The sequence below is a fragment of the Ambystoma mexicanum genome, chromosome 2q, assembly GCF_040938575.1.
Source record: "Ambystoma mexicanum isolate Mex_15411 chromosome 2q, UKY_AmexF1_1, whole genome shotgun sequence".
Taxonomy (NCBI): Eukaryota; Metazoa; Chordata; class Amphibia; order Caudata; family Ambystomatidae; genus Ambystoma; species Ambystoma mexicanum.
The window spans coordinates 216,611,822-216,635,173 of NC_090924.1; the positions used below are offsets into that span (position 1 = coordinate 216,611,822).

Sequence of the window (23,352 nt, forward strand, 5' to 3'; positions counted from 1 at the left end):
GAGGGAGGGGCGCAGGGACTGTTTTGCAGGAATAAAGCACACTAGGAATCAGACGCCATTTTAGGTAGTTGCAGCCATATTTTAATCAATGCCTAACCCTACACTACACCACAACCAGGGCTGCAGGCCTAGGCCACACACACCCATGGAAATATGTGTAAAGTAGTTTGTATCATGGGCACTGGTGAGAAAGGGCTAAGCTGCAGAGATGAATAGACTGTTCGTTGCCTCATGTTGCGAAGAGGCATGCACCCTGCAAGGCCACGAGTGTGTTGAGAGCTCCCTGCGAAAAGCGATCCCACAAGAAGGAGGGCACGAGCCTCCGACCTCCCCAACCCCCATCAGAGTTCTAAGTAATAGCTCCCAGCTGCCCTCTTTCCACGACCCCAGCATTCCAAGTTACCAGTCGGTCCCAGACCACCGACCATAAAACTGTTGGACCCCCAACCCCCAATCGATCAGAAAGCAGGGACAGGCTGCCTGCACTGTGGGTGACATGATTTGTGCTGCGAGGTGCCGGGAGGAGTAAAACAACAAATCGAAAATTAAAGGTGAAAGCTTTGGAAGAGGCTCCATCCTGTCTGGAATAGAGTTAGGATGACCACCAAAAATCCTCTTAGACCTTGTCTGCAGTACCAGGTGCACAGTAGGTTAGATTGTATTGCTTTTTCTTTGTCTAATGAGAAAGCAACTGTAACATCCTGTCAGATGACCTGAAGGAGAAGCCCACGTGGAAGAAGATGGACAGACTGGGTGGGTCCAATGACCTGGTATCACTTATGGAGCAGGTAGCCTATGTACAGGGGCGTCCAACCAGCCACTCGGATTTACACCGCATGTAACTACGTCATTGATGATGCTATATAGTGTTGCGCCTGTTGATTTTGCCAGTACCTTCTGATGCAGCAGAGTGCTTTGCTGGTGCATCTCTATTTTTGTGGAAATAAACTTTGTTTTCCTTGTTTCCTTGCAAGAGGTGTGCTGGGCCTTTTTCCCTAGTGGGTTGCATTTTTTCTGGTGCGAGTGTTGTGGTGGTTCTCTACAGTTTGTTAAAGCCATTTATACTCGCGTTTTATCTCATCTTTACATGAATTTTACGGTATATGTATAAGATAAGATTATGTTTGTGATTGTTTTGTTAAAGTTCTAATTGAACTATAAACAAATAATAATAAGTCATTTTAGGCCTGCCTCATGATTTTCTTCAAACAAAGGAATCCACAAGAAGCAAAATGGGGGAGACTTAAAAAAAATAATTAAAAAAAAAAAATATATATATATATATATATATATATATATATATATATATATATATATATATATATAGTTTCTGATGCTTGTTAATCTGCTTAGAATCACATGCTGTGCATATCCAGTGGTAACCGCTGAGTATTGCATCTTGTCTTTCGAGAATCGAAAGGGGACGTCGGCATGGGCGCGTGCCTGTAACACTATCCCTAACGTGACATGTAGTGTGTCCAAAATCTCACACGTGTCGCGTTCCTTCAGATAGTTTTTTTCCGCCCAGTTTACTGGTCGCCTTATGCGCCTACACAGTAGGGAGGGTGGGGTTGGGGTGGACATTTCCTTTTTAAGAATGTCAGAAAGAAGCCTGCGCACACTAGATGTACGCAGGGCAGTCATGTTTTACCTGGAAAGAACTTGACCACTAAGAAAGACAAACCAGTTTTTTGTTTCAGTGGCAGCAAGAAGAGAGGGGGAGACCCTGTCTCCAAATCTACTTTCGAATGGATTGTGTCCTCCCACGTATTCCTCATCTTGTGATAATTCGTTATCGCCAGCTTCTCTACTTTGGACATTTTTTCCGGCAGAGGGCGCTGTGCTTGAGGTCGTGGCGTCGATTGTCCCTCGACGGGCTCCATTACGTGTCGACGTCACTGCTGGTAAAATAGCTCGAGCCGCGCCCGTTGGCTTCAGTTCCGTTTTTCCGATTGCTTCGCTCTCGTGAACGGCGCGCTTCGAGATTTTCAGTCAGAAAATGTCATCATCTTCTACTGCGAAAAGAAAGAGAGTCTCAAAAACAAGCTACCTATTGATGTCAGCATATAGGTTGGAAATTTAAACTGGTATGAGGTAACTGTAGGTCAAAATCTTGTGTGGGAATATATATCACAAGATTTACGCAAAAGCCTGTTATTGCAAAAAATATATTCAATTTTAGATGGGGGTTACCAAGTTTGCGGCTGGATCCACTATCGTGTCTGCATTCCATGGTTGCCCCATTGTCTGTTTCTTCCCCGATTTCCCCGTCTTTGAAAAAACTGTTGTTGGCCCCTTTGGGGTTGAATAATTCCACTTGCATTTGGGACATTTGAGGAACTATCTGAATCACTGCTATTGGAGGAGTTGGAAAAACTCACAAACTTCCTATTCCTTTGTGGTCTTGGCTGGGACTGTCCATTCCAGTTTTTCTGGGTTGTATTATATTGTTGAAAAAATCTGGGAACCAAGTAGGGATATGTAATTTCTTCTTTATTCCCATAATGATATACTTTGGCATGTGTCACAAACTGTGGATGCACACCCCCGTGGGGGAGACGGGGATCTAAAACTGCGGAAGCTCGAACAAAAATGGATCCACAAATTAGACTCTGTCAAGTGTGGCCTAAACCTTTACATTGAGTGGAATCTCTTTGTCCACAAATGATCCCTATCCATTACTCACCAATGGCACTAGCAAGCTTGGTCAGTCACAGCACTTTTATGACCTTCTATAGCCCCATTTTGAGACTGATATAACATCCGTGATAGCAAGTAATTCATATAATATATATGATCAGCATGCGGTCACACATGAGCCATTTTTCTATAATGGAATAATCTAACACAATAAAACACTTCCTTTACTTAACAACAAAAAATGATGCTCCCATCGCCAGTGTCGTTCTATACTCTGTATTTGTTAACTACAGATGGACACATACATGACTAGTGGATAGGGTCACGCCAAAGTCAAGTCACTCGTTTGGACACCCACATGCCCCACATTAATATACATGGCATTTGCAATACGGAAACAAGCCTTCTTTAACACCTTAATATGGCCACCATTTTACCCTAAAGGGGTCGTCGAGAGGATAATCACGCGATGACGTCAATGTCATGCTTTGACTTCATTAGGTTGATCATGTGATCCAACAGTTCCGATCTGCATCTGCTTACGGATTTTGACATGCCGCAGCCGCGTTGGAACTGAAGTAAGTACTTCACCCCCATGTAACAACCACTTCATCCATTTGGAGTCAGATACGTGCAGTATCCTATGTACTGCTCTAATATACTGCCATGTTTTGAATGAATTACCACAGAGCGCTCAAATAACACGAGCATCCAGCAAAGGATTCTTTCCAGCTCGCCCTGCGATAGTAGGCATTCTCCATATGCCGATACGATAAAACATCCGGGGAAAATATAGCCGTATGGGTCCACAAGAAATTTGAAGGTACGAAAATGTAACCCACGTGAATCTCTCAACAATCATTGTCAAAGGTCAAATAAATGCTCACTAGCTCTTTTTGTTGGTCACTCCTAATGCAGTGCCATATGGTCCAAAACACGCATGCCAGACTACGATGTCCTTATTCACCAGCAGGAGTATATCTGATGTACTGTTGACATACATCGCTTGAATCTCCTCGAGTTTGTTCTCAAAGAAATTGCCAAGGTACTATTGCAAACAGAGGGCACAATCGAGTAGGCACATCTAGAATTCAATCAAAAAAATGTCTTTTCTCTGATCTCTCATTGACCCGACTAAGCCCCATGTACCTTTCATTCGGAAATATAGATGAGGGCTTCTAAATATAACTACTGAAGCACTATTATGCCAGTTAAAGAAGAAAGATATAAACGTTAGACATTATATCAACCTAAAATGGAAAAATAAGTTACATCCAAATATGAGAAAGTGGTATACAGATTATTAAATGATAGTATACCTCAGATGCACATTTAGAAACCTGTGAATTGGTTGGAAATATTAAGAAAAATGAGGTAACATTATAATCTGTTACTAAGCCGGTTTTTAATAGTATTTTTCCTGTGTTTGTGTTTAGATACATTGTTCAACAAAAAGCTCCTTTGAAAACACGACATTCAACATCAGGTGTCCTCTGTGTGTCCTGACGAAAGCCTTAGTCGGACTACCAGGTGTCTGGTTACAACAGTTGACACGTATTACCCTAAGGGTTTACATATCTAAGGCTGGAAACAGTCATTTCTGTCGACACATCCTTTATGGCGGCTCCCTTGAAAAATCATTGATTTTGTTTATGATTGGAAGTCACCTTTTTATACTAACATCACTTTAGGTTGACAACGGGCTGTATTAAGTTTTGACATTTGCCAACAGATTTATATGTATGTTTCTTGAACACAGTGTCCTATTTATTGTTGTCATATGTTGTCATGTTGTTGTTCGTTTTTTTCTTTTTTTTTTAAAAGGACCATTGATGTCCTTGCTTTCTACCATGCACTAGAAAAATAAAATTGAATATATTTTTTGCAATACCAGGCTTTTGCGTACATCTTGTGATATATGTTCCCACACAAGATTTTGACCTACAGTTGCCTCATACCAGTTTAAATTTCCAACCTATATGCTGACATCAATAGGTAGCTTGTTTTTGGGACTCTTTCTTTTCCATGAATTGTTGGCCACACCCCACAAGCCCCTAACAAAAAAGTGGTCTTTATATGCTCATATAGCATTACTCCATCATCTTCTACTGCTTCTACACCCAAGACTGGGTTTAAGAAGTGTATTGACTATGGTTCGAAGATGTCTATCACTGATCCTCACCGCATCTGTCTTTGGTGCCTAGGTTCAGATCATCAAACCGGCGACTGTGGCTCCTGTCAGTCGATGACGGAGAAAGCCCTCCGTGAGACGAAAGGTAAATTAGCGGTGGGGCGGGAGGCGTCGAAGGCCACTTCGAAGGCCTCTTCGAAAAGACATGAAAAATTGTCACAAAAAACACTGAGATCCTGATCTTGTAGTAGATCGAGACGATTTCTTCGTCATCTTCTAAAAAAGTTAAAAGGAGACATAGATCTCCATCATCATCCGATACATCGACTGAATTGGTTCGATGTCCTACAAAATCGGATTCCCCAAGAAAATGGGAGGATTTTAGAAGAAAAATGATGGAGGTCTTTGAGAATGTGGCCTCGACCCCCTCAAAGAAACCCCAAAAGAGTCAGACCCCGGTCGCTCCATTGGACGACACAGGGAAGTCGGGAACTACTGCGGTAAAACCCAGTAGTATGGGTGAAACCTCGAGAGTCAAGTGTTTCACTGACACCTCATAAAAAGCAGAAGTTGTTGAAAACATCCACAACTTCCTCAATGCCATCGGCGCCGACAGCTTCGACATCGAAGCCTAAAATGTCAGAAAACGCCTTTGTCGAATGCTTCATCGGGTTCGTCGAAGATTGCTTCGACAGCTTCGAAGAAACCCCCCATTCCGTCGACGAAAAATCAGGAGGAAGAGAGGAGATTTACACCCTTATCAAAATCAGATTTTTTTAAGTCTATGTCTTAAATGTTTAAAGAAACTGGTTCAGAGGATGAGGCAATCTCTCCTTTTGGAGTGCAATATGGTTAGACAGGTTCCAGAGGAACTTATAGACCCTGAATCTAAGATGAGAGACTTGTGCGAGACTCTGCATTCTGCTAGTGGCATTGACACGTCACCTGAATTGGAGTTTGGTGGACGTGACCCTGCAGAACATGCAGATTCAGGGTACAGGAGTTTGATTAATAGAGTGGTAGAATATATGGGTTGGGGTAGAGCCTCACCCACTTTTGAACAGGACGATATGACGGACATAATAGTTCGGGGCCCCCAGAAAGATCCAGTTCTCCCCTTCCATAGGGCGCTTCAGAGAACAGTGGAAAAGAACTGGGAAACCCCTGACAGCATTATTGCGTTAAACAGCAATTTTCCAAAGAAATATAGAACTTCTACTTCTGATCCCGAGTATCTGAATAGACATCCCACTCTAGAAAGTCTGGTTATTCAGGCTGCAACTACTTCGAAACAAACTGCATATCCAACCATACCTCCGGATAGGGAGGATAAGAAGGTTGACGCTTGGGCCCGTAAGGTTTTTACTTCGGGTAGTATAACCTTAAAGTCAACAAATGTCACCTGCACCCTGGCCAGGTTCACACATACCCAGCGGGACTACATTTCGGCGACGGCTGATCATATTCCGGAAGGCGAGGAAAGGGAAGGCTTCCTGAATATTGTCATGGCAATGGGGGAATGTCTCCAGTCTGGACTGGATACTGCTGAGAGAATTAGCAGATCCATGGCATCAAGCATAGTGCTACGCAGATTTGCTTGGTTGAGAAAGTCAGGCTTTGTACCAGATGTACAGGCCAGGCTTCTCAACATGCTTTTTGATGGCTCGAGGCTGTTTGGTAGTAAGGCTGATGAGAGCCTAGAAAAACTACAGACCTCGAAAGCGGCAGCTAAATCCCTTAGTGCCTCCATGCGACAGCCTCAGAAACCCTATTCGGGCTCATCTTCCTGGAGGGGGGTCGTCCTTTTTGATACTACTCTTCTTTTGGTAGAGGAAGAGACAGGCTTTTCAAAGGGGCAAAAGAAACGTCACTCATGGTGGACGAGGAAAGACTACAAAGCCATCTTCAGGAATGGCATCTTTACCCTCAGCCACTCCTGCAGCCGCCCCCAAATCACTCTGAGGCCTTATCTTACAAAACACCAGTGGGAGGCAGAATCTCTCAGCATCTGAAAGAATTGCGGGGCATTACTTCAGATGCTTGGGCACTAAAAACAGTAGGTCAAGGTTACTGCCTTCCCTTCCTAAAAAGGCCTCACGATCATCCACCAGGAGCCATCCTGACCAAAATTCCAGACCTGCTCCTTTTGCAGGAAATTTTAACCATGCTAGAGAAAGGTGCAATAGAACATGTCCCTGTGGCGGAGAGGAACAAGGGTTGGTACTCCCCTTATTTTCTCATCCCAAAGAAGGATGGAGGATTGAGACCCATCTTGGACTTACGAAACTTGAACAAGTTCCTCAGGAAGGACAAGTTCAAGATGGTAACCCTTTCTCAGATTCTTCAGGCTCTCCAACTCCAAGACTGGTTGGTATCATTGGACCTTCAGGATGCTTATTTTCATGTGCCAATCCATCACAAGCACAGAAAATACCTGAGGTTCACAGTTGAGCGGTTCTCACTATCAGTTTCGAGCTCTGCCATTCGGGCTGACCTCCGCCCCGAGGGTTTTCACCAAGCTGATGGCGGTAGTGGCAGCGAGTCTCAGTAGAGGGGGGATTCACGTCTACCCCTACCTGGACGACTGGTTGATCAGAGCACGTTCTGCCGAACAAGCTCAAGAACATCTGTCGATCACCTGTCACTTCCTTCACAATATGGGCTTCTTCCTAAATTTCAAGAAGTCCCACATGATACCATCCCAAAAACTCCAGTTTATCGGAGCAGTCTTGGACACTTCCTCGGCCAAAGCCTCGCCTCCCGAGATAAGAGCTCTCCACATTCTGCAGATGGTAACAAAATTCCAGAAAGCCCAGCATCTGCCGGCCTTCGATTTTGAGGTTGCTCGACCTCATGGCATCCTGCATTTTTCTGGTGCCAGAGGCCAGATTGAGAATGAGATCCCTTCAATGGGCCCTCAGGACTCAGTGGTCCCAGTACTCTGGGAGTATGTCGGATCTTCTGCAAGTCCCGAGCGCAGTTGCTCAGGTCCTACTATGGTGGGCTTGCAACGACAACATCCTCAAAGGGCAATCTTTTTGGCAACCATGGCCGGAGATAACAGTAGTAACGGACGCTTCACTCACGGGGTGGGGAGCTCATACCAACGATCTGACAATCAGCGGTCATTAGTCTCCATCGGAGACCAAACTACACATCAACCTGTTGGAGCTGAGGGCAATCAGACTAGTGCTGAAAGCCTTCCTGCCCTCTGTACAAGGAAAGAATGACCTGATAATGACGGACAACACATTGGCCGTGTACTACCTCAACAAAAGAGGAGGCGTAGGATCACTACCACTGTGCAGAGAAGCAATGGAGCTCTGGTTCTGGGCAATAGGGGAAGGAATCTCTCTATCGGCAGTTCACCTAGCCGGAGAGCAGAACATGGCGGCAGATGCTCTGAGCAGGCAGAGCACAGTCTCCCACGAGTGGGAGCTAGCTCGGGAAGTCCTTCTGGAGATCTTCACCCTTTGGAGAACCCCTAAAGTGGATCTGTTCGCAACCGAGGTAAACCGGAAGTGCGAACAGTATTGCTCAAGGGAATTTCCCCCGAGAGGAGCTCTAGGAGACGCGTTTGTGGTGGACTGACATTTCCCCCAACTGTACACGTTTCCTCCAGTCCCCATGATTCCTCAAGTATTCAGGAGGTTGAGAAAGTTCAGGGAAACCATGATCCTAATGGCCCCGGATTGGGCCAGGAGGATGTGGTAGCAAGACCTTCTGGGCATGTCCATCTGCCCTCCAATACGTCTTCCGCAAAGAGAGGATCTTCTTTCACAAGAGGAAGGTCGGGTTCTCCATCCAGCGGTCAAGACACTCGACCTTCACACATGGTTTCTGAGAGGTTGAGATACAAGGATTGGCATCTTCCGGATGACGTTATGGAGATTTTGCTTTCGGCCAGAAGGCCAGCAACTAAATTTTTGTACCAATGTCGTTGGAACAAGTTCAGTAACTGGTGCAAAGATTAGGATGTGGACCCTTTTTAATGTGGCACCCCAATGGTGCTTTCTTTCCTATTACATCTAGCCAATCTGGGGCTCCAGATAGGAACATTTAAAGGTCATCTTGCTGCGCTGTCCATTTTCAAGCGCTCCTCGGAAGAGGTTTCTTACTTCAAAATTCCATCAATCATTCAATTCCTGAAAGGACTTATCAATGTATATCCACCAGTACCGTTTCATCTCCCAACTTGGGATTTAAACTTGGTTCTTAAATTTCTAACTTGTATACCATTTGAGCCTCTGCATTCCTGTCCATTGAGGCTTCTTACACTAAAAACTGTCCTTCCTTCTTGTGGCATAAACATCAGCCCGCAGGGTTAGTGAACTACAGGCTCTCTCATGTAAACCTCCATATACCATCTTTTACAAGGACAAAGTAGTTCTTAAGGTTAAACCATCTTTCTTACCGAAAGTAGTTTCTGACTTCCATTTGTCACAAAAGATTATTTTACCAAATTCTATCCTCCTCCTCATTTGGGTAAAGAAGAGGAGAGATTGCATAGACTGGACCTCAAAAGGGCTCTCAGTTTTTACATTTCAAGAATGTCAAAATTACGTCAAGATGACCAACTCTTTGTGGGTTATACAGGTCGTAAATTGGGGTTAGCAGTGACAAAACAAACTATACCCCGCTGGATCATTCTGGCTATATTGGAATGCTACAGATTAGCAGGAAAAGACCCACAGGATGGACTACGGGCTCATTCCACTAGGGGAATAGCTACTTCTGCGGCTTTGAAGTGGGGAGTCCCTGCAAAAGACATTTGCTCGGCTGCAACATGGGCATCAATACATACCTTCATCAAGCATTACCGCTTAGTACTTCACTCCGTCCATGAAAATAATAAATAGTTCTCCCACCTCCAAATTGATCACTACTATGGGAGTCTATCACAAGATGAGGAATACGTGGGAGGACACAATCCATTCGAAGAACAAGTTACTTACCAACTCTAACGTTCTTTCGACTGGATGTTCCTCCCACGTATTCCTCATCGACCCTACCCCGCAGTACAATTTACGTTTTCTTACACTTTCCTCTCACGATGGGCCTATCGGTCACAGGACACGCCTTGGTGTTCCACAAGGATTTCCTCGAAAAAATAGAAGGGCTCGGCTCGAGCTATTTATACCAGCAGTGACGTCAGAACGGAGCCCGTCGAAGGACAATCGATGCCACGACCTCAAGCACAGCACCCTCTGCCGAAAAAAGAATTCTGAAGCAGCGAAGCTGGCGATAACGAATTATCACAAGATGAGGAATACCTGGGAGGAACATCCAGTCGAAAGAACGTTACAGTTGGTAAGTAACTTGTTCATCTCAAGGTGGATTGTCAAATGCATCACACTCTGCTACACTCTTGCTTAGAGAGAACTGCCCTTCAAGCCTAGAGCACGCTCTACTCGAGGCACAGGGGCTTCCATAGCATTATTGTAAATGTTCCCCTAGAGTCAATTTGTAAAGCGGCAACCTGGAGTTCTGTACACACCTTTACAAAACACTATTGCCCAGACACTCACTCTAGGTCTGATTCTCAGGTGGGACAAGCAGTACTAAGACATCTTTTCACTACTGTTCCTTCTCACAACCCACCTCCAACTCCGGGTACTGCTCGCTAGTCTATGCACAGCATTTGATTCTAAGCATATTAACTAACAAGACATGCATTACTTAGCGTAAAAGCATTTCTGATGATTATATCTGCTTAGATTCACATGCGCCCACCCTTCCTCCCTGCTTGGATGGAAGGAACATAGAAGTCTACTGCTTTTTTCTCTTATCTGTACTCGGTCACGATGGTTATAAGGCTCCCTCGCGGCAGAAAAAATACAGTCCGAGGGACCTCGACGCGTGAGGGATTTTGAGTACACTACACGTCACGTTAGGGATAGTGGTACAGGCACTCCCATGTCGACGTCCCCTTTTCGATTCTTGAAAGACAAGATGCAATACTCTGCGGTTACCACTGGATGTCGGACTATATGCACAGCATGTGAATCTAAGCAGATACAAGCATCAGAAATGCTTTTACGGTAAATAATGCATGTCATCCCAATGGCTACCAAAATGGAACATTAAGCTATTACTGAGGTAAATCTACGTTCACCCCTGGTGAAGCCAAAACTACATTACGACTGCCACTGGCCTACTCCCCAAAATAAGTGCAGTGTGATTAAAAGCATCCATTCATAGGAGCATCATGGTCTACCAAGGATCATAGACCAAAGAGCTATAGTGTTGGGGAACAAAGCAATACAAATGTAGGTGTCCATACAAGACTGCAGACGAAAATGGAATTAAGCCCCAACAGAGGTTTTGTACAATCTGCCTGTTGTGAGCTGTTAAGTTAAATTTAGAAAGAATAACAGCTCGTAGGGGTCCATCTCTTTGATTAGCAGCATTTGTGAAGCCCAGCGTTCACAACCGAGATCTTGTGGCCATAAGTCAGAGGGCAGGCATGGCAACTCATTATGGCCTCCAGATGTTATGCTCTTCAACAGCTGTGATCCTTCATTAATGACTCTTCTGGCGAGGGCTCTCTGATTGGAGTTGAAGTCCCAAACATCTGAAGGTCCACATAATGAGTAACCATGGGGTAGAGACAACCTGTCACTGTTTAATGTTGCTGTTATAGGCATGTTTTCCAGACATTAGATGATGGGTGGTTGGGAAGTTAATTCAGACAAATAGGTAATTTTAAGTGGTTGTCAAGTGTATGTTACATATGATTGGGTCATTCCAGATAAATTCTTCTAATGTCATTATCAGATTGATTGTTACTTGGATATCTTGTTCATACCAGATTGCTGAAATCTTAGTTTCAAACAGACTTTATACTTCCATGTGATCTGATGCTTACCATAGGCGTATGTCTTTCAGAAATGTGTAGGGCAACTGAGTGCCCCCACTCCTTGTTCTTCTTCTTAGTACCACACCTACAGTAACACGTCATTTGGCCAAAATACTTCCTACGATCTTGCTTTACTCAATGCAAAAGAAATCCTACTTTTCTGAACTGTCTCTCTCTCTCATATCCTCGTCTTTTTCCAGTTTCTTCGTACTATTCTTTACACTAAACTGTCTGATCCTTCCCTTTTTTAATCCCTCTCACCCTGACTTTGCAAACAACTTTACATCTAAAGTTGCTACTCTTCGTTCCTTCTTATCTACCCCTACGCCCACCTTCTTGCTCACTGTCTTCCTTCTCTCCTCTTTCCGATCTTGATACTTCTGCCCATCTCACTTGTGCCCATCCTACTGCTTCACCTTCTGACCCTCTTCCTTCTACCCTTATTTCCCAGATCTATCCCACCTTCTTCCATACCTTACTTCTCTCAATAATGCTTGCTTTCCATCTCTCTTCAAACAGACGCTCATTCTACCTATTCTGAAGAAGCTACATCGGGATCCCTCAGTCCCTGCCATCTTCCATCCAATTTCCCTTCTTCCTTTTCTATCTAAAGTTTTTGAGCATGCAGTTTATTCCCAGGTTTCTGCTTGTCTTAATCTTCACTCTCTTCTGCCCCCTCTTCAGTCAAGATTCCGACCCTCTTATTCGACAGAGACTGCCCTCTTGCATATCTCCAGTGCTCTCCTCACACCCAGTCACTCTAAATGCTCTTCTGTCCTTATCCTTCTCGACCTTTCTGCAGCATTTGACACTGTTGATCACTCTCTATTCTTATTTCTTCCCTTTCTACTCTTGGTCTATCTGGTTCAGTTCTTAAATGGTTCTACTCTTATCTCTCACCATTCTTACTCTGTAACCTGGGCTGGCCAAACATTTCCTGCCTATCTTCTTCTTTATGGTGTCCGTCAAGGGTCTGCCCTTGCCCCTTTACTCTTTTCAGTCTACACAGCCCCACTCTCTGCTCTTATTTCTTCCTTTAATCATTCTTTCCACCTGTACTATGATGACAACCACTTTTTCTTTTTTTCCCCTCATTTACTGACACCTTATGTTGTACTGTTTCCAACTGCCTCTCTGCAGTCCAAAATCGGATGTCTTCACACTTTCTTCACCTCAATCCTTCTAAAGGAAAGGTTCTATTCCCAGGGTCTCCAACCCGTCGATCAGGGGTACCTAGTAGTTTGCCTAAAGCTTACCAGTGGCTCACTCACATCAGACACCAAAATGAACACACCTTGTTTATTCTGGTATCTGAGGTCCTTGAGCCTCTTCCCCTGCCCCTCTGTCTGCCCCTCTCTGCAAAGCAGAAGATACAAGCGATAGAAGGGGCTGCAGCGCATCAGCAGCTTGTAAACATTAATTTATTAATTTAGATTTTGTTGAGCGTAAGCTTACATAGGAATATGCTAAAATAAGTTGAGAAAATGGCATGGGCAGAACACCAGCATTGACTATACACAAGGAGGTGTGAGGGAAAATTATCCTGCAGTGCAAGCACACACACCCTCAAAATAAGGTTCAAAACCTTTAACTTTCAACAAAAGAGCTTGTATGCAGCGTTCTGTTTGGGATCGAACACTCTACCCTCATAGGCAAGATAGCAGGCTCTTAGAGTGAGCATGGTTGGTGAGCTTCTTGAAATTAAACTAGCCACCAGTGTGAACATGGTCATAAAATGATAATACAAGAAAAAACGATTTCAACATAAATCATACAACATAATTACTAATCTTAAAATCGACAGAAAAATGTATACAAAAACAGACTGTGCTGATTAAAAAAGACAAAAGTAGAGATAACCTAGTACTGGTAATTGGAAAAAGAACAAAAAAAATTTCAAAACATCTCAATCAAAACACCAGTTTGTCATACTCTCTATCAAACCGATTCAAACTCATTCAATCCATCCAACATGTTTCTTTCCTCACAAACACTTTAAACAGTAAAATCAGGGAAATTCATCAGGGAAAGCCCTGTCTGTCAATGAACACAATCAATAACATCTCAATTGCGAATCTCCAATTGTAAAACCTGAAGAGGCGATGAGGACCTATTATTGATCCAGATCTGATCTTCAAATGTTCTTAGCATATAGATTGCTAAACTTGAATAGGGCAGACGTTTCTTGTCCCAATACCAGCAGAATCCAAATTCGCATCGGCTGGAGTGAGAGCAGCTGTGTAACAGCCTCACAGACCCGTGTCACATAATTACGCTCGCCGTGTCATCTAGGCGAAATGCGTGGATTCTGTAAGATTCTTGGTGATGTATTAAGCCGTTGGGGAACGCGGTATAGTGCAGGTTGTCTCTCTTTCACAGGCGTGCATTAAGTTGACGCACGTAATGCGCGTTGTCACAAAGAACAACATTTAATTAACGGCCGGTGAACATCAAACTTCGTGGTCCGCAACCAGGTTAAAATTCGTCGGGCCCGGCATGTGGCAAAATACAGCTACTTTCAGAAAGTCCTAAATGTAGTCGTTGTGCAGGTCGGAAATGAAAAAGGAAGAAATAGCCTAAAACGTCAACTTATGCCTCCAGGCGTACAAAGGTCCTGAATCACCGTTGTCTCTCCCGAGAATCGAATTTAGATGTTTTTGTGCATTAACTCACATGGGTATATGGTAACATAAATTGAGAAAATTGCCTGGGCAGAACACACTATCACGCACTGACCAACTTGTGCAAAATGTCATCATTGCAATGGTCTTTGGGTGAAAATGTAAAGGTTGCACTGGTTTGATTCTGTGAATGTAATTCCAAGACATCTTTGCACTGCAGAAAAATTGTCCAATACAGTTAATATAACCTGGCCCACTGAGAGCTACCTCACTCAAACAAGGGGGTTTTAGCACCTGTGAATGGCGGCTGATAAAATGTGCTGGAGGCTAGAGTCCTCCGTGGTAATCCCAATTCTTTACAGATAGTGTGACCTATTCTCCTCACAATTTCAGTCTATTTGTCATAAGCTACTATGCAAAGCACATCACAACATCTATGTATGTGCCCCATCTCACTCTCACTATCCGCCCTCATGCTCATCACATTGGGCCTAATTTCATGTGTGGCGGTGTTGGTAAAAACAGCACTAATGTGGCAGTAATTCTGTTATTGCCATATTGCAGCACCACCGTAGTACAATTTTGGTGGCAAGGTGGAGATTTACATTTAGCAAAAATCTGGTAAATCCTCCACCTTGCTGCCAAAAATGGGCAGAATTCGGCAGAATTAACTTTAGTGGAATTACTACAGCAGTGAATCTGCCAAAATCCTCATGGAGTCCTATGAACACTAAAAATGGGGATGAATGCCACCCTACCACCACTTGTAATCTTGCCGGACCAAGTGGTCGTAGCGATAATCTAGGTTGGTGGTAATTCAGTGGATGCACCACAGAATTACAGCTAACTCTTAATGAGACCTTTGTCTGCTGTTCTACCTGTACCTCCATACTGTCTGTCCATATGAAACAAGCTCCTCATACTGCACTGTTTTTCAAGCTAGCCACACTGACTATCCATGAGGGCTGATGTATCCCCTACATTGCACATGCTGAACAGCCTGAAGGCCTGTATTTCACAAGAAAGGAGAACATTCACAAACAAAAGTAAGAAATGGTAGTGATGGTGCATGGGCAAAGATGGAGACAATGAAGAGCATACATGTCACTAGAAAGCAGCGCATGTGCACACCAAAAGGGCTAAAAGGCTACTGATAGTGTCTATACAAGGTGGCCCATGTGCCGAGGGCTAATGGGCAGGGTGATCAACATAGAATGGCTGCCATAAAAGGAGTGAATGGGAAATAGGTGGTGCTGCTGATTGTTCTCGAAAGGGGCAAATGTTGACTGATTTGATAGGGAAGGGATGCATAAATCTGCATGCCACGTTAAACAAAGCGGGTGGCTGGTGATTATTCTTTAACTGCGGTTCTTTAGAAGTGTTTAGGTTTGCATTACCTTTAATGCTAGTAATTGTAAGCTTTCATTCAGAATGGGAAAACATGTTGCAAGGCTCCCTGTTTCTGCTGATTCATACAGATAAATATTGACTCAAAGAAGATGATTTGCGAGTTTTGGTTTCAGACTATAGTTTATGAAACAGGACAATTGAGTATGTAGGTGAGAAAAGTGGGCAGTGATTTGTTTATATATAAGGAATTCTGCAAGGTAACATGGAAAACCCCAATATATGCCTGGTCACCAAGGTTTCATGATGCCTTTGCACAGAAAATGTGCCACTGTACACCATATGTTGCTGATGCCAGTGCACACAATTTATCATTGTAATTTCATGCCATGTTTGTGATGCTGGCGCCCTCAATATGTCTAGGACAGCAGTAAGTAAAAGCCAGTTATGACCCATTGTGCATGCACCAGAAGGCATGATTCCTGCAGGGGTATCGGGTAATAAAATCACAGCAAAAATGTCGGCGGTAAAAAGAAATTGCATCAAAAAGGCAGTGGTTTGACCCGGTAAAGGTGTACCCCATTATACCATTTAAGGGGAGCAGGAGTTGCAGGGGTGTCCCTCGACCCACTTAAATGGTATAATGGGTCCAGGGGTTGCGGGGGTGTGCCCCGCATCCTTTACATGATTGTGGTGGCAAAACCACAGCATTTTTGCCACGATATTTTGTATACACAGCCATTTTTGCTGCGATTCTAAGACATGGAACCCCTGCAGGGAGAGGCAGCGCTCCTGTCTGTTTTCTGTTTTTGTCTAGGATAAGGACTACTTCATAATGGGGAGAAGGTCAGCAGGTTGCGGTCCATTATGAACCAAAGGCCGCTTGCTACAACCATATTCTATGTCCATAACATGTTAATATACCAATTTGTATATTGTCTTTTCAGGTTCTTATATGATTTGTGCACTTTTTAAGTCCTCTCTATAAAACATTATAATAGTCCTATGATTTACACCTTTTTAACCTTTTTACACATGCATTGACTTCCACCATGGCAATTTTTTCAATCTTCCTCATTATTGTGGCATAGAAAATCTTTTTTTAAGGGTAGCCAACAAATTAGGGTTATGCTTACATTTCCTTGGCTTAATTCTGTGAAAAGGCAAATGAGCATGCCACAATGTTATATTTTGCATAAATTGGGGATGAGCTAAAGTGGCAGTGGATTTTATTTTTTGGAAAAGCAGAACTTTGTCTATGATGGATGATTATGTTTTCAAACCATAAGAATACTTGATTTAAGTCCTTCTCAGATTGTTTTTACTTGGCAATCCCCCAGAAAAATCATGCAAACTTTTTTGACTTCTTTTTCTGTATAAAGAGCAAATAAACAGCCCGAAAATAATCTCAGTACAATTTCCATGCTCATGAACATGAACCCCAGTAGCTCACACCAGTATCCCCAGCTATCTGCCATCCAGTACAAGTAGCTCTTGCTTGGAGACCCCTATTCTACTCTTTCCATCCACTATGATTCCACCCACTATTTCACACCCACCCTCTAGTTTCATCTGTAAGGAACTCACGGTGGCAACAGTAAAGACAGACACAAGTGATCACAGTTCCAGGGTGTTTATTAAACTGTATATGCGGGTTGGAAAAAATGCCAAATCTAAATCCAAGATGCGAGCAAGCTACGACCATCAATTAATAATAAGGCAGTCCTAGTATATTCTTGTCAAATAAAAGGGCCTATACTAAGAAAAACCTATTGCCAATCCTTACGCTAAATACAGAGTGTGGGATAGGATTCACAGGAAATAAAGAAGTGTTAACAAATAACAAGTCTGGATGTGTTAGCTGGGGTTCTCCCTTCCCCACGTTTTGAGCACGGGACAAGGTGGGATTCCAGAGCACAGTCACGCTCAAGCTTTCCCAGCACGAGACTACAGTTCTGCTCTCAGCAATCGGGGCTCTCAGTGGTTAAGTCTCTTTTCTATAAAAAGTCTCTTGACTCCAAGGACATGATGTGTTCCAAACTATAAACAAAAGTGCCTTATTGCTTGCACATTGGGTGATGTTTTTTCACCCCTCGGTCCCCCTTTTCAGGCTCAGACCCTTCTCAAATGTTACACTCCCTCCGTCGGGTTCACTACGGCTTTCAACACTATCTCCTCTGTGACATTCAAAAATCTTAATGTCTTTTTAAACAGTTCCTTGTGGACAACCCTATGCTGGGTTCACTCTTGTCAACCCACTATTTATCGGGACTTCGGCTTCGTTCCCTCTTTATTGTCATCCCTCCTTCGGGTTCATTCTTGCCAACTTTATCAATCACACAATTGCTTGAACAGTTCTTCACGATGCAAGATTCACTTCCCTTAGCTTCACAATCATCTGCCGGTCAAAGACTTTAGAATGAACAGAGGATTTTACTAGACTCCCATATGACCACTTTGACCCTCTTCTCGCCTTTGCCAAAGCCTTCTGGTAACAGTACTTTCAACAATAGGGTAATCGCCTAGCGTTTCCCCAGAGTGAGCCCCCGCGTGGTGCCTGACTCCTCTATAGCTGGTTTTCCCCTTTCATGTTAACAATTCTTTGTACTTTCTTCAATTAGCCTCCTGCTACTTTTGTTTAACCAGTTCAGTTTCTTATCAGTTCTCCCCTCGACTCTCCTGCTGTGATGAACCGCTTGGCTTTACTTGTCTCTGGAGTCAAGGCTGGTACCACCACTGTGGCAAGCATCTCTCCACGGCTTGGTTATCATCATAGGAGGGCCCTGTGTACCGTTGACACATGCCGGCTATTGTTTGCAGTCTTACGTTTCCTTTCATGGAGGTTTCATGGGCCTTGGTCGAAAAGGGCAAGGTCACTTCTATCCTTGTCACCCTCTCGATTCGTGCCGTTTTTCTCCTCCTCTTGAACTGCCGTGCTGAGTTAGCTCTCTCGTCGTGCGATCTGCCCTGCTTGTATTGTGCTCTCATGCTCCACTTTTTATCCATCTGGGGAAGGTAATGGGCCGTCCGGTGTGTGTGATTCTGGTCAATTGCCTGAGTTTGCCTGACTCTTGTGTTGGGACATGTCAGGTAAACGGCTACGGTGTTTGTCCGTCGTCTTCCGTGGTGTGCAAAGTCTTTGTGCCTGAAAAGGGGGGGGGTAAGCGGTAGACTGAGTATCCTACAGGGTAGGATGGGGAAAAGGTGTTATAAGAAGGTGTTATAAGAAGGGGGATACCGCGTCTCGCCCGTCGGTGTCCCACTTCCACTCCCTGAGGACCCCCCGTCCAGGTGATCCTCCCTCACTGGTCCACCCCCAGGAACTGGATCCGATAGTGTTGGCCATGTCCTGGCCACCTGGATGACAGATCATCAGGGACTAGTAAGGGAGACACGTTCTGGTTTCTCACCCCTCCTAACCCCTCTTCCCTTCCCTCCCCCTGCTTGCAACTTGGTTGTAATCTTTGACCCCTCTTTTTCCTTTTCCCTACATATTTCCTCTACTGCCTGATCCTGTCACTATGCTCTTTTTAACATCTGCTGTGCCCGACTTTTTTTGTTGTTGTTTTTTTTGTTTCATTTTTGTTTTATTATTTTTATTTATTTTTCTTCCTCTCCACTAAGCTGCTTCTTTCCAGTCTCATTTTTTGCTGCATTGACTTTTGACCTGCTCATCTTCTTGGTCTTCCAGCTTCTCATCTTCTCCCTTTTCCCTCTGTCTCTAACTCCTCTGTATGCCTCTTCTTTTCTCTTCCTCCTCGATCTTCTATCACACCCTCCCTACTCTCTAGCTCTTCTTTCCTGTGAATCTCGCCTTTATCATTTTCTCTGTCTTCAAGTGTATCCATGTACTTGCTCCTTTTATCTTTCCTCCCTTAACTCATTTTATTCACTACCCCGTGCCCACCGGTCCCAGAATACATTTTTTTTATCTGTTCCTAAACCCCTTCTGCGTCTTCTTGTTTTTGTTCCTTTGCTCCCAAGCATTTAAACTTGCTCCCTCTATCTATTTGTTCGTCCACCTCTCTTCATATCTTCCAGACCAATCTTAAAACTTGTCTTGTATCTCCTCTCTCCAACATTTAAACTCTTTTCTCTCCCCTCTTCTGCCTTGAATTAATTGTATTGTATTTCTACTTTGGATAGTACCACTTTTTTAGTTTTTATGTTCAAGCGCTTTCGGCAAAAAATGCTATGTAAATTAAATACAAATACAAAAGGTTTGCAGCATTCATGTGTTTAATTCTTGGTTCTTTGACATTGTTCATCTTTACAATCTGTCACAACGAGCCTGGAAGAATAGAGAACAGGGCCATGTGATGGGACCAACGTTGTGGCCCTGGCAAGGCAGTGGAGTGGGCAGGCCCGCACCCCACCTTACCTGCAGTGATGGCGTCCTCCAGGCTGCAGTTGGTATTGGGTAGCCGCCCCAGGAAGCGATGGATGCCAGCAGCGGTGCCAGGGAGAGTCCCGCTACACACAGAGAGACGCTGGAAGACGCGGTAAGGGGAACCGTGTCACCAAGGGGTGCTGTGCATTCCACAACACCGGCGGACTCCAGCAGACTGTCTGGAGTACGCAAGTAAAGGACCCTCCACCTGCCCACAAGGGAATTTGTTATAATAAAGGCCAAGGCCTTAGGCCACTATGCCACCAAGGATTATTGATATAAATTATACGTTTGCACTGTTTTATTACTGTAGTAATTTTGTTTTTTGAAATTTTTGAATATTATATATTTTGTACGTATTTCAAATTACTATTTTTCGAATAAAGACATTATGATGAATATTAATTAAAATGCCTCTTAGAAGGCAGTTATCATGGGCCCTTAGGTGGCCTAGCAAGGCCAGACTATTTGGAAGTGTGGGTAGTAAAGTAGAAGTAGCAGAGTGGTAGTGACAGTAGTGGTGGAGGTAGTAGTGTGTGTTGGGAGTGAAAACAGTAGGTGGCAGGAGTAGCGAGTGGGAAAACGGGCAGTAGAGTGGTAGTTGGTAGTAGAGGGCGATAGTGCGCACTAGTGAGTAGAAAGATAACCAAACTGACTGTCCTAGAAGTTGGAAATAAAGGTAGTAGAGAGATAGTGTGAGCAACGAAGTAGGAATAATAATAGTGGGAAGAGCAATAGTGAGTGAGAGAATAGGAGTAACTATTAGCATAGAGTGGCACAGAGATTATAACAAGAATAGTGAGATGCAAGGAAGTAGAGCAAAAGGAAGGAGGTAATGGAGGTAGAGGGGTAGTTGGAGGCATAACCGATAGTAAGAACAGAAGTAGAAAAAGAACGAAGGGTGGAGGTGGAAAGGCAGAGTGAGAGATTGGAGGGACAGTGACGTGGCGGGAGGAGATCAGTTTAAGAGACCAGTATAGTGAAGTGTTAGGTACGAGCGAGTGTGAAAGGAAGTGTGTGACACCACGGGTGGAAGAAGGCACCACTCCCTAACTCCTGAGAACAATAAGCAGGGTAGGAAAGGAAGTGTTAGAAGACGCCTAGGGAGTCTTAGGGAAATCATGTGAAGCCCAGGAAGTGAAAGACAGTTGGGGGTTACTGATTTAAGAGCTACTAACCTCCCCACTAGGGACGTCTGGGTTAGGGAGGCAGGGACAAGGCCTGAGCAGACACGATAGACGGATGCATTTGCCCAGGAAATGCGGCAATCCTCTTTGTAATTCTAAATAAACACCCTTGGACTTACTGAGTCGGCAAGGTTCTTTTTGGCAAACCACGCCGTCCCTACCACCAATGGAATTCCTTAATCTACTCCTTATACCTGTCGTAAAATCCTCCGACATATGTTTGCTAAGAAAGTCTGTGACTTGGTGTAACATTCTGGCAGTTGTACATTGGTAAGGTAGGATATAAAGGGAGGAGGGGCTGCCATCCAAGACTTGCAAGGACAAAGCCTTTCAAATGGTAAAACTAAAGTTTCTTTTAAGAGTATAGTCTGTTAACGTATTGCTGAAAATAGGGTTCCTAACAAGTTGTAAAGGAATAGGTGAACGGATAAATGAACATTGTCTGTTTTATTACCTGCTAAATGAACGCATTCTTTATACCAGAATGCCAAAGTGTAGGCTTTTATCAGACTCTCTAGGGGAACTGTAAACACCTTGGTGACCTGCAAATTAAAATTAAATGCATCTTAATTCAGTTCCAGGCAAATATTTGAAGGAATACATTATTTATTAAAACAAAGCTTCTCCAGAAAAATACTGCACAAGAGGTAAAGCCACAGTGCGATGGGATGTGTCATTCCATTTGTAGTAATCAAGATTTACAAACTGTTTTACAGTATGTTACTGTCCCTATAAATAAGATGAAAGGTGACACTTTTTTTATATTTTGAACCTCTCATAGGAAATAATGGACATTTGAAGAAAAGTTAGAGGCAACACATTTAAAATGCTCACTGGAAGACTTTGGCTATTTACGACCCTTGGTGTCTGCTGGCTTTGGTTAAGTGGAACTAGCCAGCACAACTGTGGTTGCAGGGTAGGGAGTCCATTTGACTTATTCTATGCTTGAGGGCATCGAACTGGGAGTCTACCTAGGCAGACTAGCCACTTTAATTGAATGGGAACGCAGGGGATATCCTGAATTGTGTTGTAGTAATTACTATCATAGAAACAGGAGACCCTCTTGCACGTACCTTGATTGGGTTTTTTGGTTGAACTCTCAGACTCCCTGTTTACCCTAACTAGTGTGGCTTCCTAAAATGTTCCGTCCAGGGTTGATTTTTGAAATCCATCTTAGCAAAGATCCAAAACATTTTCTCAATAGCACCCCTTTTAATGTGCTCTCAAACTAAAGTGTTGCTATGTTACTCATAATATGGGAACCGCTGACCCCAGTTTTATACACCATGCAAATGCTCTGCCATAAATGTGTTCACGCCTGTAGCCCGGCATATGCATATTTGTATAGACTGAAGAGTGGAATTTTTCAACACAGGACTCTAGTTATTAACGTAAGTTGTAGCCAGTGATGCATCCCATTTCTTCACCTGTAAAAGTGCAAGTTATAAAAGTATATGCTTTCAAAAATGAGTATCTTTGGATGATGGTATACCCACCTATCCAGTGCACAAATAATGTTCCACAGAATGCCATCCTTTGTAGGAATTGTTCATTTGACCATGTGTCCATTGTATGTTTAATGAAGAAGCCTATGCATCTTAGCCATAGTGAGATTAGGCGAAAGCCCACATATATCCTTTCTACTGGCAATTGTCCTATGTTAAAGTGCTACTAGTTTTTTAAGGCAGTAGAACTGAAGGATACCCCTGTAGCTGGACAGATAACACAAGCTTGTCTTCAGCCAAGGTACAGGGCCCCATCAATAAAAGAAAATACTATGCAGACCTCTCTCAAACTCCAGTTGGGATAACCCATAGGCAATTGGGCCATCACTCTGGCCAATCAGCTGCGGTGTGACATGGAGGACTTGTACAAAAACACTAAAATAAATCAACGTGCACATTTCCCTGTGCCAGAAGTTATCTAGTAAATCACAGCAGTGTGCATTTATACTCCTATAGTTTACACTTCCAGTTCAGTAACCTTTTCATAGGACACACAACTAAGCAGTAACTTAGTAAGCGGACACAGCTATATGGTATCTCTCCAATACACAAATCCCATGTATGCCTTCACTTATAAACCACGCAATCCTTTGCAGGCACCACTTGTATAACCCACATTTCCCAGTGAAGTATAACACGCACAGACCTTTGAGGTGGCATTCATGTTAGATG

At 43.6% G+C, this 23,352-nt stretch overlaps 1 protein-coding gene across 6 annotated transcripts in view; it reads left to right on the forward strand.

The window, feature by feature from the left end:
* CCP110 (centriolar coiled-coil protein 110) overlaps positions 1–23,352 on the forward strand; it is a 1,154,773-nt gene that overhangs the window by 772,520 nt on the left and 358,901 nt on the right. The window lies entirely within an intron of this gene.